General features: G+C 43.5%; 1 protein-coding gene across 41 annotated transcripts in view; it reads left to right on the forward strand.

Annotated features, from left to right (window-relative positions):
- Positions 1-18,425, forward strand: part of APBB2 (amyloid beta precursor protein binding family B member 2) — a 476,200-nt gene that overhangs the window by 38,066 nt on the left and 419,709 nt on the right. For 36 of the 41 annotated variants that reach the window (XM_078367305.1, XM_078367298.1, XM_078367311.1 and 33 more), the window contains exon 1: positions 17,152-17,289. The exons of 1 other annotated variant lie outside the window; for it this stretch is intronic. The gene's annotated coding sequence lies outside the window, so the exon portion shown is untranslated. Of the gene's footprint in view, positions 1-15,339; positions 16,153-17,151; positions 17,290-18,425 lie in introns of those variants that run through there. 4 more of the 41 variants (XM_078367300.1, XM_078367293.1, XM_078367308.1 and 1 more) reach the window with 2 other exon arrangements.

The raw sequence follows: 18,425 nt of genomic DNA on the forward strand, positions 1-18,425 counted from the left end.
GAATTTAAAATGGAGTATTTTTTCAGGTTGGATGGTGTAATTTATGTACCCTTTGAACATGAAGGTGATGATTTTCCTCTGTTCACAAGATTTAAATTCTTGCCCTTATCGTGCAGACAATTAATTGTGAGGCACCATGCACACTTGTACACTGGAATCAAGTTTCTGCTGTCTGATGATAAGCAAAACAGAGATTCTAGGAGGGGTGAGAGAGATCATATAACCAGGGATGGAGAGTGCCCTGAGCAGAACAACATAAATTCTTTGTAGCCAGAACCAGTTCGATAAAATGCCGGTGTCTACACTAACAACTCCTGGTAACCTGGGGGAAGGGTAGAGACAAAGAGTGTGATGAATTTTATTGTGTGCTTTTGTGTTCATTTAATTGAGTGTCTTTGAATTCGTGTATAGAGCCTGCCATTACCATTGTTCATGAATGATGGAATAAGTGTTTATGAAATTTACTAAGTATGTTTTTCAATATTGAAAATGTACAGAAACATTTAATTAGCTTTCTCTGCTTACCAGGAGACTGTCAGTTCTTTAAATAACAAACAAACAAAGATGTTGTAGAGTTTTCTAGAAAAAGGACCCTGTACTACCTTTCATAGAGTCATAACATCTCTTTAGGTAAAAGCCTATGCTCTGGAGAGAGACTGCCTCCTTCAAATTCTGCCTCTGTCCCTTAACAGCTGTTTGACCTTTGGAAAGTAACTTCACTCCTCTGGTCTCAGTTTCCTCTGTTATAAAATAGTAATCCAACCTCTCTGAGGAAAAACTGTATTATAAATTGAGACTAAATTGTGCTGTTTGGGTGCTTTTGTTTGTTTGTTTGCTTTTTGAGACAGAGTCTAACTCTGTCGTCCATGAAGTGGCATGATCTTGGCTCACTACAGTCTCTGGCTCCTGAATTCAAGCAGTTCTCTTGCCTCAGCCTCCTGAGTAGCTGGGATTACAGATGTGCACCACCATGCCTGGTTAGTTTTCGTATTTTTAGTAGAAAAGGGGTTTTACCATGTTGCCCAGGCTGGTCTCAAACTCTGTGAACTCAAGTGATCCACTGGCCTCGGCCTCTCAAAACGCTGGCATTATAGGCCTGTGCCACTGTGCCCAGCAAGTTAATGTTTGTAAAGTGCTTAGTACGGTACCTTAAAATCTAATTTATTTTTTTCTTCCTTTCATTCATTAAACAGATATTTATTAAGTGTCTTCTATGTGATATGGCTGAAAATAGGAATTTACAGCATAGCAATACAGAATGATACAACATCTGACTGTACTACATGCTAAGTGCTGCAAAAGCATATGGCAAGCTCTGGAATCAAGAAGTGAGCAGGCCAGCTGTGGTAGCTCATGCTTCTAATTCCAGGACTTTGGGAACCCGAGGTAGGAGGATTGCTTGAGCTCAGGAGTTCAAGACAAGCCTACACAACATAGTGAGACCTCATCTCAACAAAAAATAAAAAAAGTGGTGGTGCGCACTTGTGGTCCCAGCTACTAGGAAGGCTGAGCCCAGGAGGTCGAGGCTATAGTGAGTCATGAACATGTCACTGCACTCCAGCCTGGGTGACAGAGCAAGACTATCCCAGGCAAACAGAATGGCATAAGCAAAGACACCAAAGCTTGTAAGTGCATCATTTGTTTGCCTGTGAGTGATCTCATATAGGCAAAGACTATGGGGTGGGTGAGTGGGAGAGGGGTAAGATGCTCTTCCTACTTTTGCTAAGTCACAAATGTTCAGGAATGGTGGCCACAGCAAGTGGCCAATGGGGTTGTGCCCTTGGTGACCCACTGTCCCATAGTCTTGTCTGTTATTTGCTGCCAGTCCTCCATAGATCCTGACCCTTTCTTAACCTGATTCTCCATTTTTGTGTTGATGCAGTGAGCTGCCCAACAATAGTCCCATAAAATCTTTTTTTCTGGATAAGTTAATCAGAATTAGTTCCTTTTGCTTGTAAGAAAGAGATGTCTCAAACAATAGAGAATTTAATCTTTTTGGCATGTTATCTGAATTTCCTAAATTTTCATCAATATGAAGTACTTCTGTCATAAAATACTTGTATTTAATATGAAAATCAAATGTAAATGTAAAATATAAAAAACGTAAATTAAAAAATTATTTAAAATGGAGGAGGCAGATCCAAGATGGCCAAATAGGAACAGCTCTGGAGTGCAGTTCCCAGCAAGAACAATGCAGAGGGTGAGTGAACACCACATTTCCAAACCAGTTATTACTCCCCACAGACCAGGAGATTCCCAGGCTTAAAAGCGCCATGAGTTTCCAGCACAGATGTTTCAGCCGGCACAGCAGGTTTCCACACAAAAACTCACACAAATCTGGGTCACCGTTTCAACTGGCGCCTGAACGCCTGCCTGGGAGACAGAGCCACCCATTCAACTGAAAAAAAGGGGACTGAGAGAATGATCCAAGATTGCTGATCGCTAACATCTCGAGCTTGCAGCTCCCAGTGAAAGTGCAGAGAACGAGAGGATGCCACACTTTCAGACAAATTTTGGTTGCTTACAGAGCAGAAGATTCCCAGTGGAGGAGCCGCACGGGTTGCCAGCGCGACTCTTGTGGCCGGCACAGCAGTTTTGCCGGCACCTTGGTGTGGCAGCTCTTGGTGCAGAGTAAACGGGACTGGTTCCCCTTCTGACTGATGTTTGGAGCTCCAGGAAGGCAGAGTCGCCTATTACAGACTCAAGAAGGAAGCCAGACTGGAGATTCCCAGGTGGAAAAGCACCATCAGTCTTAACGCTGCTGTTTTGGCTGGCGCGGTGGGTTGCTCATATTTCAGCCCTGGGAATTAACAACTTGGACTCCACTCAGAGACCTAATTTGAAAGTTGGGAATTACAAAGACGACAGGTGGATAAATCTACAATGATGGGAAGAAACCAGCGTAAAAAGGCTGAGAACACTCAAAATCAGAATGCCTCTCCCTCTAAAGAGGATCACAGTTCCTCATCAACAAGGGAACAAGGCTTGATGGAGAACGAATGTATCCCATTAACAGAATCAGGCTTCAGAAGATGGATAATAAGAAACTTCTGTGAGTTAAAAGAACATGTTGTAGCCCAACGTAAAGAAACTAAGAACTTTGAAAAAAGGTTTGACGAAATCCTAATGAGAATAGACAATTTAGAGAGGAATATAAGTGAATTAATGGAACTGAAGAATACAATACAGGAACTCTGAGAAGCATTCACAGGTTTAAACACTTGAATTGTTCAAGCAGAAGAAAGGATATCAGAGGTCGAAGTCCAACTTAATGAAATAAAACGAGAAGACAAGATTAGAGAAAAAGGGATAAAAAGGAATGAGCAAAGTCTCCAAGAAATGTGGGACTATGTGAAAAGACCATATTTACGTTTGATAGGTGTACCTGAATGCGACAGAGAGAATGAATCCAAGTTGGAAAATATTCTTCAGGATATGATTCAGGAAAATTTTCTTGAACTAGCAAAGTAGGACAATATTTAACCCCAGGTAATACAGAGAACACCACAAAGATATTCCTCAAGAAGCGTAACCCCAAGACACATAATTGTTAGATTCACCAGGGTTGAAAAGAAGGAGAAAATACTAAGGGCAGCCAGAGAGAAAGGTCAGGTTACCCACCAAGGGAAGCCTATCAAACTTACAGCAGGTCTCTCAGCAGAAACTCTACAAGCCAAACGAGTTTCTAAGGATATTCAACATCCTTAAAGAACAGAACTTTCAGCCCAGAATTTCATATCCAGCCAAGCTTCACAACTGAAGGAAAAATAAAATCTTTTATGAACAAGCAAGTACTCTGAGATTTTATTACCACCAGGCCTGCTTTACAAGAGCTTCTGAAAGAAGCATTACACATAGAAAGGAACAACCAGTATTAGCCTTTCTAAAAATATACCAAAAAGTAAAGAGCATCAACATAAAGAAGAATTTACATCAACGAATGGATAAAACAGCCAGTTAACATCAAATGGCAGTAACCCTAAATTTAAATTGACTAAATTCCCCAATCAAAAGATACAGCCAAAACCCAACTGTATGCTACATCCAGACCCATTTCACATGCAAGGATACACAAAGACTCAAAACAAAGGGATGGAGAAAGATTTACCAACCAAATGGAGAGCAAAAATAAATAAATAAATAAAAAGCAGGAGTTGCAATTCTCGTATCTGATAAAATAGATTTTAAAGCAACAAAGACATAGTGATAAAAGGATCAATGCAACAACAAGAGCTAATGATCCTAACACCCAGATACATAGAGACTTAGACTCAATGAGACAGAAAATTAATAAGGATATCAAGGACTTGAACTCAGATCTGGAACAAGTAAACTTAATAAATATTTATAGAGCTCTCCACTTTAAATACACAGAATATACATTCTTGTCAATACCACATCACACCTACTCATAGGTTTAAATGAAATATTGATTGGCCATTATTAATACCCATTTTTTTAGAATAAAGCAACATTTCCATTCTCTCTCCCTCTTTTTCTTCCTCTCCTTCACTCCTTTTTTTCTTTCCTTCTCTCAAAAAAAGAAAAAAAGAAATCAACTTGTAGACCGCTAGATCCAGGTCGTCAATGTCTCTCTCATTGCCTGATTTCCTTCCTTCCCTTCTCTCCCTCCCTCCCTCTCTCCCTCCCTTCCTCCCTCCCTCCCTTCCTCCTTTCCTCCCTTCCTGCCTTCCTCCCTTCCTACAAAAAAAAAAGGGGGGGGGGCCGAAACAGAGAACCAGGTAATCTGGCTCAGTGGGTCCCACCCCCACAAAGACTAGCAATCTGAAACGCTCTGGATTGAGAGTTTCACAGAAAGCACAGCTGGACCCAGGACAGTCGAGTTCTGTGGGGGCAGGGGCATCTGCCATTACCATGGCAGTCCGCCATTACCCAGGCAGTCCACTATCCTCGAGGCAGTCTGCCATTACCGAGGCAATCCACCAATACTGAGGCAGTCCACCATTACAGAGGCAGTCCACCATTACTGAGGCAGATCACCATTACCTAGGCAGTTCTAACTATACCTCTATAAACAAAACCACAAGGAAGTTCACACAGCAGATGGGCAGAGCCCACAGCAGCTGAGCAGAGCCCATGGCAGCTCAACAATGCCTCTGCTGGCAGACTGTGACTAGTCCACCTCCTTGCTGGGCAGAGCAGCTCTGAAAAAAAGCAGCAGCATGTCAGGAACTTATAAATAAAGCCCCACCTTCCCAGGACAGAGCACCTGGGAAAAAAAGGCAGTTATGAGTTCCGCTGCAGCAGACTTAAACTTACCTGTCCAGCAGCTCTAAATGGAACAACGGAGCTCACAGCTCAGCACTTGAGCTCCTATAAGGGACAGACTATCTCTTCAAGTAGCTCCCCGACCCCTGTATATCCAAAGAGACACCTCATAAAGGAGAGCTGAGGCTGCCATCTGGTGTGTACCCTTTTGGGACAAAGATAACAGAAGAAGAAACTGGAAGCAACCCTGACTGTTCTGCACCTGCTGCAGGTGAGCCCCAGGCATGCAGGGTCTGGAGTGGACCTCCAGCAGTCTTATAGCAGAGGGGCCTGACTGCTAGAAGGAAAACTAAAAAACAGAAATACCTTCATCATCAACAAAAAGGACATCCACTCAGAGACCTCATCTAACTACAGAGACCACAGGTAGATAAATCCACAAAGATGGGAAGAAACCAGAGCAAAAAGGATGAAAACACTCGAAACCAGAACAACTCTCCTCCTCCAAGGGATAACAGCAAGAGAACAAAGCTTGATGGAGAATGAGTCTCATGAACTGACAGAAACAAGCTTCAGAAGGTGGTTAATAACAAACTTCTCTGAGCTAAAAGAACATGTTTTAACCCAATGCAAAGAAACTAAGAACCTTGAAAAAAGGTTTGACAAAATGCTAATGAGAACAAACAGCTCAGAGAAGAATATAAATGACTTGATGGAGCTGAAAAACAACACGAGAACATCACAAAGCATACACAAGTTTCATTAGCCAAATCGACGAAGCAGAAGAAAGGATATCAGAGATTGAAGATCAACTCAATGAAATAAAATGAGAAGGCAAGATTAGAGAAAAAAGAGTGAAAAGAAATAAACAAAACCTCCAAGAAATATGGGATTATGTGAAAAGACCTAATCTATGTTTGATAGGTGTACCTGAATGTGATGGAGAGAATGAATCCAAGCTGGAAAACACTCTTCAGGATATTATCCAGGAGAACTTCCCCAACCTAGCAAGGCAGGGCAATATTCAAGTCCAGGAAATACAGAGAATACCACAAAGACATTCCTCAAGAAGAGCATCCCCAAGGCACATAATAGTCTGATTCACCAGGGTTGAAATGAAGGAAAACGTGCTAAGGGCAGCCAGAGAGAAAGGTTAGGTTACCCTCAAAGGAAAGCCCATCAGACTCACAGCAGATCTCTCAGCAGAAACTCTACAAGCCAGAAGAGAGTGGGGGCCAATATTCAACATCCTTAAAGAAAAGAACTTTCAACCCAAGCTTCCAAGTGAAGGAGAAATAAAATCCTTTATAAACAAGCAATTGCTGAGAGATTTCATCACCACCAGGCCTGCCTTACAAGAGCTCCTGAAAGAAGCACTAAACACAGAAAGAAACAACCAGTACCATCCACTCCAAAAATGTACCAAATGGTTAAGAGCATTGACACAATGAAGAAACTGCATTAACTAATGGGAAAAACAACCAGATAGCATCAAAATGGCAGGATCAAATTCACACATAACAATATTAACCTTAAACCTAAATGGGCTAAATGCCCTAATCAAAAGACACAGACTGGCAAATTGGATAAAAAGTTGAAACCCATCAGTGTGCTGTATCCAGGAAATGCATCTCACTTGCAAGGACACACATAGGCTCAAAATAAAGGGATGGAGGAAGATTTACCAAGCAAATGGAGAGAGAGAAAAAAAAAAGCAGTAGTTGCAATCCTAGTCTCTGATAAAATAGGCTTTAAACCAACAAAGATCAAAAGAGACAAAGCAGGGCATTACATAATGGTGAAAGGATCAATGCAACAAGAAGAGCTAATAATGCTAAATATATACACATCCAATACAGGAGCACCCAGAAACATAAAGCAAGTTCTTAATGACCTACAAAGAAACTTAGACACCCACACAACAATAGTGGGAGATTTGAATACTCCACTGACAATATTAGACAGATCAACGAGACAGAAAGTTAACAAAGATATCCTGGACTTGAACTCAGATGGACCACGCAAACCTAATAGACATCTACAGACCTCTGCACCTCAAATCCATAGAATATACATTCTTCGCAGCACCACATCACACCTACTCTAAAATTGACCACATAATTGGAAGTAAATCACTCCTCAGCAAATGCAAAAGAATGGAAATCATAACAGTCTCTCAGACCACAGTGCAATCAAATTAGAACTCAGGATTAAGAAACTAACTCAGAACCGCACAACTTCATGGAAACTGAACAACAGGCTCTTGAATGTTGACTGGATAAACAATGAAATGAAGGCAGAAATAAAGGTGTCCTTCAAAACCAACGAGAATAAAGACACAACATACCAGAATCTCTGGGACACATTTAAAGCAGTGTCTAGAGGGAAATTTATAGCAATAAATGGCCACATAAGAAGCAAGAAAAGATCTAAAATCCACACTCTATCATCAAAATTGAAACAGCTAGAGGAGCAAGATCAAAAAAACTCAAAACCTGGCAGAAGACAAGAAATAACTAAGATCAGAGTAGAACTGAAGGAGTTAGAGATACAAAAAACCTTCAAAAATCAATAAATCCAGGAGCTGGTTTTTTGAAAAGATCAACAAAATAGACAGACCACTAGCCAGATTAATAGAAAAGAAAGAAGAATCAAATACATGCAATAAAAAACAATAAAGTAGATATCACCACCAATTCCACAGAAATACAAACTACCATCACAGATTACTACAAACAGCTCTATGCACATAAACCAGTAAACCTGGAAGAAATGGATAAATTCCTGGACACTTGTACTCTACCAAGACTAAATCAGGAAGAAGTCAAAACCCTAAATAGACCAATAACAAGAGCTGAAGTTGAGGCAGCAATTAGTAGCCTACCAACCAAAAAAAGCCCAGGTCCAGATGGGTTCACAGCCAAATTCTACCACAGAAACAAAGAGGAGCTGGTACTACTCCTTCTGAAACTATTCCAAACAATCCAAAAAGAGAGAATCCTTCCCAGATCATTTTATGAGACCAACATCATCCTGATACCAAAACCCGGCAGAGACGCAACAAAAAAAGGAAACTTCAGGCCAATATCCATGATGAACATAGATGCAAAAATCTTCAATAAAATACTGGCACACCGATTGCAACGGCACACCAATTGCAACAGCACATCAAAAAGCTTATCCATCACAATCAAGTATGCTTCATCCCGGGGATGCAAGGCTGGTTCAACATACACAAGTCTATAATGTAATCCACCAAATAAATAGAACCAAAGGCAAAAACCACATGATCATCTCAATAGATTCAGAGAAGGCCTTCAACAAAATTCAACAGCCCTTCATGCTAAAAACTCTCGATAACCTAGGTATTGACACAACGTATCTCAAAATAATAAAAGCTATTTATGACAAACCCACAGCCAATATCATACTGAATGGGCAAAAACTGGAAGCATTCCCTTTGAAATCTGGCACTAGACAAGGATGCCCTCTCTCACCACTCCTATTCAATATAGTTTTGGAAGTTCTAGCTAGGACAATCAGGCAAGAAAAAGAAATAAAGTGTATTCAATTAGGAAAAGAGGAAGTCAAATTGTCTCTATTTGCAGACGACATGATTGTATATTTATAAGACCCCATCGTCTCAGCCCGAAATCTTCTGAAACTGATAAGCAAGTTCAGCAAAGTCTCAGGATACAAAATCAATGTGCAGAAATCACAAGTATTCCTATACACCAATAACAGACTTAAAGAGAACCAAATCAAGAATGAACTGCCATTCACAATTGCTACAAAGAGAATAAAATACCTAGGAATACAACTAATAAAGGATGTAAAGGACCTCTTCAAGGAGAACTATGAACCACTGCTCAATGAAATAAGAGAGGATACAAACAGATAGAAAAACATTCCATGCTGATGGTTAGGAAGAATTAATATCATAAAAATGGCCATACTGCCCAAAGTCATTTATAGAGTCAATGCTATCCCCATCAAGCTACCTATGACCCTCTTCACAGAACTGGAAAAAACTACCTTCAAGTTAATATGGAATCAAAAAGAGCCCACATAGCCAAGACAATTCTAAGCAAAAAGAACAAAGCTGGAGGCATCACGCTACCTGACTTCAAACTATACTACAAGGCTACAGTAATCAAAACAGCATGGTACTGGTACCAAAATAGAGACATAGACCAATCAAACAGAACAGAAGCATCGGAGGCAATGTGACACATCTACAACCATCTGCTCTTTGACAAATCTGACAAAAACAAGCAATGGGGAAAGGATTCCCTGTTTAATAAATGATGTTGGGAAAACTGGCTAGCCATGTGCAGAAAGCAGAAACTGGACCCCTTCCTGACACCTTACACTAAAATTAACTTCAGATGGATTAAAGACTTAAACATAAGACCTAACACCATAAAAACCCTAGAAGAAAATCTAGGCAAAACCATTCAGGACATAGGCATAGGCCAGGACTTCATGGCTAAAACACCAAAAGCATTGGCAACAAAAGCCAAAATAGACAAATGGGATCTAATTAAACTCCAGAGCTTCTGTACAGCAAAAGAAACAATCATTAGAGTAAACTGGCAACCAACAGAATGGGAAAAAATTTTTGCAGTCTACCCATCTGACAAAGGGCTAATATCCAGAATCTACAAAGAACTAAAACAGATTTACAAGAAAAAAAACAAACAAACCCATTCAAAAGTGGGCAAAGGACATAAACAGACACTTTTCAAAAGAAGACATATATGAGGCCAAAAAACATATGCTCATCATCACTGGTCATTAGAGAAATGCAAATCAAAACCATATTGAAATACCATCTCACACCAGTTAGAATGGCGATCATTAAAAACTCTCGAGACAACAGATGCTGGAGAGGAAGTGGAGAAATAGGAACACTTTTACACTGTTGGTGGGAGTGTAAATTAGTTCAACCATTGTGGAAGACAGTGTGGCAATTCCTCAAGGACCTATAAATAGAAATTCCATTTGACCCAGCAATGCCATTACAGTGTATATATCCAAAGGATTATAAATCGTTCTATTATAAAGACACATGCACATGTATGTTTACAATTGCAAAGACCTGGAACCAACCCAAATGCCCATCGATGATAGACTGGACAAGGAAATTATGGCACATATACACCATAGAATACTATGCAGCCATAAAAAAATGATGAGTGTGTGTCCTTTGTAGGGACATGGATAAATCTGAAGCCATCATTCTCAGCGAACTGACACAAGAACAGAAAACCAAACACTGCATGTTCTCACTCGTAGGCATGTGTTGAACAATGAGAACACATGGACACAGGGAGGGAAGCATCACACACTGGGGTCTGTTGAGGGAGAATAGGGGAGGGACAGCAGTGGGGGGTAGGGAGGTTGGGGAGGGATAAAAGGGGGAGAAATGCCAGATATAGGTGACAGGGGGATGAGGCAGCAAACCACATTGCCATGTATGTACCTATGCAACAATCCTGTATGATCTGCACATGTACCCCCAGAACCTAAAGTGCAATAATATATATATATAAATTATTTAGAATGTAAAAAATAATTCATATTGAGACAAAAGGATAGATGGATAATCATAGTGGGGGCCAGGTGTGGTGGCTCACGCCTGTAATCCTAGCACTTTGGGAGGCTGAGGCAGGCAGATCACCTGAGGTCAGAATTTGAGACCAGCCTGACCAACATGGAGAAACCCCATCTCTACTAAAAATACAAAATTAGCCAGGCATGGTGGCACATGCCTGTAATCCCAGCTACTAGAGAGGCTGAGGTAAGGGAATCACTTGAACCCGGGAGGCAGAGGTTGCTGTGAGCCCAGATAGTGCTATTGTACTCTAGCCTGGGCAACAAGAGCGAAGCTCCATCTCAAAAAAATAAATAAAATAAAATAAAATAAAACCATAGTCAAACAATTTTAAGATAATCTGTATTGCGTGCTTGCCTGCGGGCCAGTATATTACTATGAACTTCATGTGCATTATCTCATATACTTGGTAACAACAGTAAGATATTCATACTATGATTATCATTGTTTTCAGATGAGGAAACTGAAGGGTGAAGAGGTTAAGTAGTTTGCCCAAAACTAGCAGTGGGCGAGTGGTGCAGCCAACATGTAAACCTAGGTAGCCCGGATACAGCATCTACACCCAAATCTATGGCATCACAGATGAATTGGTAGCCACTGTTCCTTGAAGAAGTTGAAGGAGCTTTTATAGAAGAGGTGGTACCTGAACTGGACCTTAGAGAGTAAGTAAAATTCTACCAGATAAAGAACAGATACAAGTGTTAGTCCAGCCTGAGGTTTGTGTGCAAGGGCAGAGTCGTAAAAGGCCACTGCGTGATTCCTGGAATGCCTCATGGGCATAAGTTGCTGGAGTGTGGGTGTAGTGGGTGAGGGTACAGGGAGAGGTATGAGCTGGGGACGGGGTGACTGAGAAAAGAGGTTGGTAGTAGAGGAATCCAAATATATTTCTGCAATGGAATAAGGGTTGTTATATTTTTAATTTTCTTTTTCTTTTTAATACCAACCAAACAAGCAGCAGTGATCAAGTGAGGGTTGGTTATGTGAGTCCTTCAGTTTAGTAGTTAAGATCTTTAAGCAACTAGACGTCATCAGCAGTTTTAAAGGAGGAGAATGACATCATCAGCATCTTTTTAAAGAAAGATCAACTGTGGCAGCAGTGTGGAGAAAGGACTTGGATTGGGAGTGATGGGTGTCACCAAGGTTTTTTAGCAGGATTCTGAAATATTACGCATAAAAAGACAGTGAGGACAGCAAGGCGGGCCCACATTTGAGAGGCATTGCTGAATTGGGAGCAAAAGGGCTTGATGATTAATTTAATGTGGGTGGTAGATTACTTTAATTCGGGTGGTTGAGGAGGAAGGAAGAATTGAAAATGACTGAGATTTCTAGTTTAGAAACCTGAGTAATTGGGGAATGTCATTAACTGAAATAGGAGTGAAAGGAAATCATCCTATGTGAGGACTACCAGAAGCTTTATATATGTTATTTAATCTTAAACCCGTAATGAAAAAATTAACATGCCCATTTTGCAGATAAGAAAAGTGAGGTAAAGTAGCTTGCCCACGGTCACACAACTAGTAAGAGCTGGGATGTGAAATAAGGTCTTACTCCAATGTCCATATTCTTTCCATGATAGTAGGGGACTTTGTGCTTTGTACCTCTTTGTACCTCTCTACACTCTGATAATTTTAGTTTTGAAAAAAATTTTAATTTGGACTGAAGCTCAATGGGAAGGTAGACCATGGAAACAAGGTCTTTGATTTGGTTTTGATTTCACTTTGATTTCTATATTTATAGAAATATAGTTAAAGTATTTAAAATCATTTCAGACGAAAATCATAACCATGATACTTTGTTGTGCTCATTAAAATAGTGCAGTCTGACGAGAGATTAAACGTTTGCCCTAATAACATTAAGGACCAGAGCAGCACTGTTCAATACAATTATCTGCAGTGATGGAAATGCTTTTTACTTACACTATCCAATACAGTACTTATTAGGCCATGTGCTACTGAGCACTTGAAATGTGGCTAGTATCATTGAGGAACCAACAAGTTAATTCTAACTGATTTTAAGTGATTTCAGATTAAATAAGCATATGTGGCTAGTGACTGCCATATTGGGTGGTTTAGGACTAGAGAAACAGTCATCAGAGAAAAGGCCTTGCTGGTACCCCTGAGAAATCACTAGGTATTTGATCACCTGCCTCATACCTGTGGGTAATATTGGTACTACACTTGGGGACCATAATTTATTAGTTAGCAAGAGGTTTTTCCTACTGTGGACCACAAACTTATTTTACTATGTTTTATCTTTAGAAGAGTAAGTACAATACTCCCCTTCCTTTCTTACCTGAGAATCATTATAGTCATTTTCTCTGTATTTACATTTTTTCTGTATAGAGTTTTATTTAAGAGCTCAAGCTCCAGGAAAACTGGAGCCTGGGTTCAAATCCCAGTTCTGCCACTGAATATTTTGTGCCTTGAGTTAGTTACTGCACATTTGCAAGCGTCACTTTCTCTATTCATAAAACAGGGATAACAATAGTGCGTCATTCATAGGGTAGTTGTGAGGATTAAGTTAAACAACCTATGGAAAATGCTTAGCCAGCATCTGGCACATGCTAAATACTCGATAAAAGTTAGCTATTCTATAACTAGTACTGTGTGATGGTGTGTACTTTGTACCTCTGCATTTTGACATTTACTCTACTCTATTTTTTGCTTCAGTAGAAGGTATTCCTCCAGATTTGTGTCAGAACATTCCAAAAAGAAATATACATTCAAGAAGGGAGGCAGTTTTGAAGAATTAGATTTTATCTTATTACAGGCATGAGTTTTGAGTTGTTTTTAATTTCACTTTGATTTCTATATTGTTAAAGTATTTAAAATCATTACAGAAGAAAATCATGACCATGATATTTTGTTGTGATCATTAAAATTCCCTTGGTTTAAGCTCAAACTGTTGCACATACACCACACAAGCAAATAAAAATACTAGAAGTTCTAAATGTTGGCACAGAAGATTTTTTGATGTTTTATAGTTATACTTTTTTTTGTTTTGTTTTGTTTTAAGATGGGGTCTTGCTGTGTGGCTCAGGCTGGAGAGCAGTGGCTATTCACAGGCAAGATCATACTGTAACCTTGAACGTCCAGCCTCATGTACCCTCTTGCCTCAGCCTCCCCAGTAGCTGCTACTACAGACTTGAGCCACTGCGTCTGACTCAGACCTGTTTAATTGAAATATTTAATGCCTAGTGTTTGGCTATTCAAAGCCACTTAGAAGTGGTTGGATATTTGTTGATAAAGGACTATTTAAAGACTAATGACGTCACAGGAAGGAACATGTAATAGAATCCTTTTGTTGTCACCAATTTTGTATTTTGTAATCTTTGGATTGTAAAACTGCAATGTAATATAGTATTACACTCCCTATGGTGTTTGTGCAAACAACATTTTTTTTCCCCCATTAGATCGGAATTTAGAGAAATCTGGCTTCAAGTACCAGTTCTGCTTTTGATTTGTCTAAATAAGAAAAAGTCATTTATTTCTCTGGGCCACAGAGAGGTAAATGTCATCTATAAAGTCTAAGAGTTGATCTCGACTTGATTCTAGAATGGTCTCTGAAGTATCTTTGCAAATAAAATTCCTTGGATCTGCCTTCTCCCCCTGCTCTCCCCCCCTTCCCCCCTCCCCAGGAGGACCTTTGGCCTTAAGGGACTTGAGAGGTCATTTTTATGTACTGTTCACAGCATTTACTTCTATGCTTTAAAAAACATGCTCTTGGAATATTCTTGAATATTTCATTTCCTTGGAAAACAATGGGTGAGTCAGCATGAAGAAAAAACCTACTCACAATAGATATAAAAATTGCATGAGGTGGTGAAACGAGAAATGATTTTCTTTGTAAACTTAAATGATGAGGTATGGAGAAACCAATTATTTATAAAATGAGTGCGCGGTGGGAAAGCTTTATGTAGCAAAGCTAACATGCTGTTACATACTTAGCAAGACAGAGGGCATGGGGAGTCCTCTCCATACTGCCCTCAAACTGCTGTTACAATAAACGTTCCTTTAAGTGAGAAAGACAGTGTGTCGGGAGGCGGACGAAGGAAGAAAGCAAAGGAAGGGTCAAAGACTTCCCTCCAAGCCCCGATCGGTCCTCTCTGTAAATTCATAATTAAGGGACTTTCCTCCTGCAGCTGCGGAACGCTCGGTGTCAGTTTCGACGTCACTGTCAGGGCAATTCGCGCGTCCAGGCAAGAAGTGACTTCCCGACTCCTCCAGCTCCCAGGGCGAAGTCCGGCCGGGGTAGTCTGGGAACCCTGCCCGGGGGCGCGGCAGCCGGAGGAGGGCGCGGAAGCGTTTCCTGGGTGAGCCCGGCGGCCGGACCCGTTTCCGGAAGGTTGATTGCATCAGGTGTGGAGCAGGGCGCCTCCTTGGCCCAACCTGGCGGCCTCTGCGCCTGCGCGCAATGCCCCGCCCCGCCGCCGTAGACTCCACCGCGGGTTTTCCTCTCGGTCCGAAGAGACGGAGCCCGGAGGGGTGGGCGTTGCTCATCTACCCGGGACCCCCGCGAGAGAGCGGGGTGGCCAGGCTGGGCTCCGGGGATCCGACGGGAGCTGTGACGTCCGGGAATAGAGTGCCTTGGAAAGAGGACCCGCCTGCAAGGTTGGAGGCTGGTCGATCTCCGCTCCTGATCTGAGTGGTGGTTTTGGGCTGGTTTCCTCGCCTCTCTACCCTTGAAGATCACAGACTAGGAATTACAAGGCTTTCCAGTTCACAGAGCCTGTATTTTCCCCAAGAGGGCTACTGTGGCCCTCGACTGTTCTTGGTCTACGGGCGTGTTAGGTGGATCTTGGTTGGGGTGCAGAGACTCAGTCCCAAGAATGAACACTGCCATGAATTTTTAGGGATTTCTCTGTGACAGTATTGTTTTCATGTTGTAGGAAGGAGGGACATGATTGTTGGCCTCCAGCTGGGTCTGAGGGACATAATTCTTCATTGAAGAGGTTATTGGAGTGCAAAAGTCAGAAACCCTCTCCACAAGGCAGCCCCCCCTCCTGTCCATTTATAACAACCACATTCTGAGTCTGCATCATGAGGGTCCCGCTGTACACTCTATTCACACCTTGTGCATTTCCCTCCAGCACTCTGCCTGTTTGAAATGACCGTTTGGAGTGATTATTTAACAGATGTCTGTCAACCGTCCGGCCTGTAAATTCCGTGAAGGCAGGGGCCTGGGCTTTTAAATTCAACTCTGTCCTCAAACCTAGTACAAGACCTCGTGGATCCTAATGAATTCATGCAGGAAAAAATAAAGTAATGCCCACCTTCACTGCATACAGTCATCACAGGAAGAATCATGTGAGTTTTTTATTTGAGATCCTTGGTAGGACTATGTGTTTGTGTATGGGTTGGGTTCTCAAAGTGTATAGTTCTCAGACCGGCAGCATCAGCATCCTCTGGGAACTTGTTAGAAACACAGATGCTGGGGCCCTACCATATATCTACCTATTCAGAGACTTGGATTGCGACTCGGGGATTTGTGCTTCAGCAAACCCTCCACGCAATTCTGATCCAGGCTCCAGTTTGACAACCGCTGCCCTCGTGAATAGCAATCTTAAGGATACTTTGGGGATGTCATTCACAGTGTCTGGGGCAGAGCACGGCTTACCACTTACTGGGACTCGACTCTCATCAGGGCCTTGCTTGCACGGTTAGAATTAGTTACAGATAATGTTATTGGCGATGGAAAGGAAAATCTGCTTTTCCTCCCCTGCAGTTGTATTTCTCCCCTTGTGTCATCTTGTTGTGATTTCCGGATCAAAGAAAAGTGTGTGTGTGGCATATGCATGGGGGTGGGATAGGAGGCAGAAGGAAGGAGAAGGTCTCGCCTACAACTTGCAGTTAGCCTGTGTGGGTGTGGGCAGCTCTCCTTTGGGAACATTTTCCTATTGCAAGGGAATGCTTACATGTGGGAGAAAAGCCAGGGCTAAGGTAACCCGACTGCCTTTTGGTGCAGACAGACACCATCCACATGGAAGGGATACCCGGGCTACACCGCCTGTCCTGCCTTTGGGTCTCACTGGGGCACCTATTGCCTCCCTGCTTGTTCCCAGGCGATTGGAGAACTTGCCTCCCGAAGGCCCCGCCGCCTTCACCTGCAGGGGTCGCCCTGGGAGCGCGGCCCGCCCCCTTCCGCCGGGCCCCCGCCCCCCCGGCCCCGCCTTTCTCCCGTTAGGCCCCCGCCCCGCCGGGTTCCTCCTGCCTCCCCTCGCGCAGCCGCCGCCAAAGCCTGGAGAAGTGGAATCTCGTCGGCGCCGCTCCCTGCGCGGGACTCGCGGAGCGGCACTGAGCATGCTCAGTCGCTAGAGCCCGTTTTGATCTCAAGTAGGAAGCTTGTGCGCTGCAACCGCAGCTGATCTGGGCGCTCCTGGGAGGGCGAGACTGGAGCAGAGCCGCCGGGCGCCGGAGCCGAGGCGAGCGCCGCGCGCACCACTGGTGAGCCCTGCTTTCTTCCTTGCCTTTGCCCCGCATTACGGGACAGCCCTAGAGTGCTGGGGAGACACCCGGGCAGCGGCTGCAGCGTGCGGCGAGCGGCTGCGGGTTCCCCCGGCTGCTGCTCCTCTGCTCCCGGCCACGGGGCTGCGCGGCCACTGCCGCCCGCTCAGCCGCAGCCACAGCTGCAGCAGCTGCCGTGGCATCTGCAGCGGGGCTCCCGCTGCGGAGTCCCGTGCGCCCTGCGCCCGCGCCGTAGGCCAGTGGCACGGCGACTGCGGGCTCACTCTCCTTGACTTCCATCCCTCCCGCTTCCCGGCGCCCTCTTTCCCTCAGCAGCCCCGGCTTGGCAGGGCCTGGGGCGGGGGAGACCGGGCTGGAGGCGGTGCGCCCGGGCGGGGACTGCGGAGGGGAAAAGTGAGGGTGGGCGCCGGCGGGAAGAGCGCACACCCCCTAGTCCTGGCATCGGCCTCTGCTCTGCGGCTGGGTTGTCCCTCCCGGGCGGCAGCGCACTCTTGCCGGGGAGTTGGAGCCACGGTTGGCTTTCCACGAGGGGTTCAGAGGCCAGCCGCTGAGACATATAAGGGGGAAAAGTTCCTTTTTCCCCTCGGTGGCAGAGAGAGCGTTTAACTAGAAAATGGCTGTGCAGAGGGGACCGACTCGAGGAAACTGGCCCCTGGGTTTTAAAAGCCCCTGCGCTGCCCGCCGGGCAGAATGGAGGGTGGAACGCTAGAAATGACATTTGTGCGGTGAGAACAGAGCTGGACGGAGGGAGGGATGCCGAGACCCACAGAAACAATGAAAGGTTGTCTCCACGTCGGTGAAGAAGTCTAGATCACGGCTTCGGGGCAAACAGCCGAGGGAGAGCAGGACAGGAATTAAAAAAAAATAATCTGGGTAAATGGTAGTTGGAGTTGCGACCGATCCTTCTGTAGTCAAGTTCTGCCCGGTTTTAGAGCCACGACTGTCACAGACGTTTTTGGATGGATTGAGTGGTTGAGGACGGTCGAAATTGAAAGGAGAATAAGGTCAGCCTCGGAAGCTCCAACTGGGCTCTCGGAGGGCACACTTTAAGTCCCTCAGTCACTGGCTTTACATTGTGCCCAATTACTTAGGTGAAATACCTAAAGGATTATCAT

Source organism: Callithrix jacchus, chromosome 3 (assembly GCF_049354715.1).
Source record: "Callithrix jacchus isolate 240 chromosome 3, calJac240_pri, whole genome shotgun sequence".
NCBI classification, from domain to species: Eukaryota; Metazoa; Chordata; class Mammalia; order Primates; family Cebidae; genus Callithrix; species Callithrix jacchus.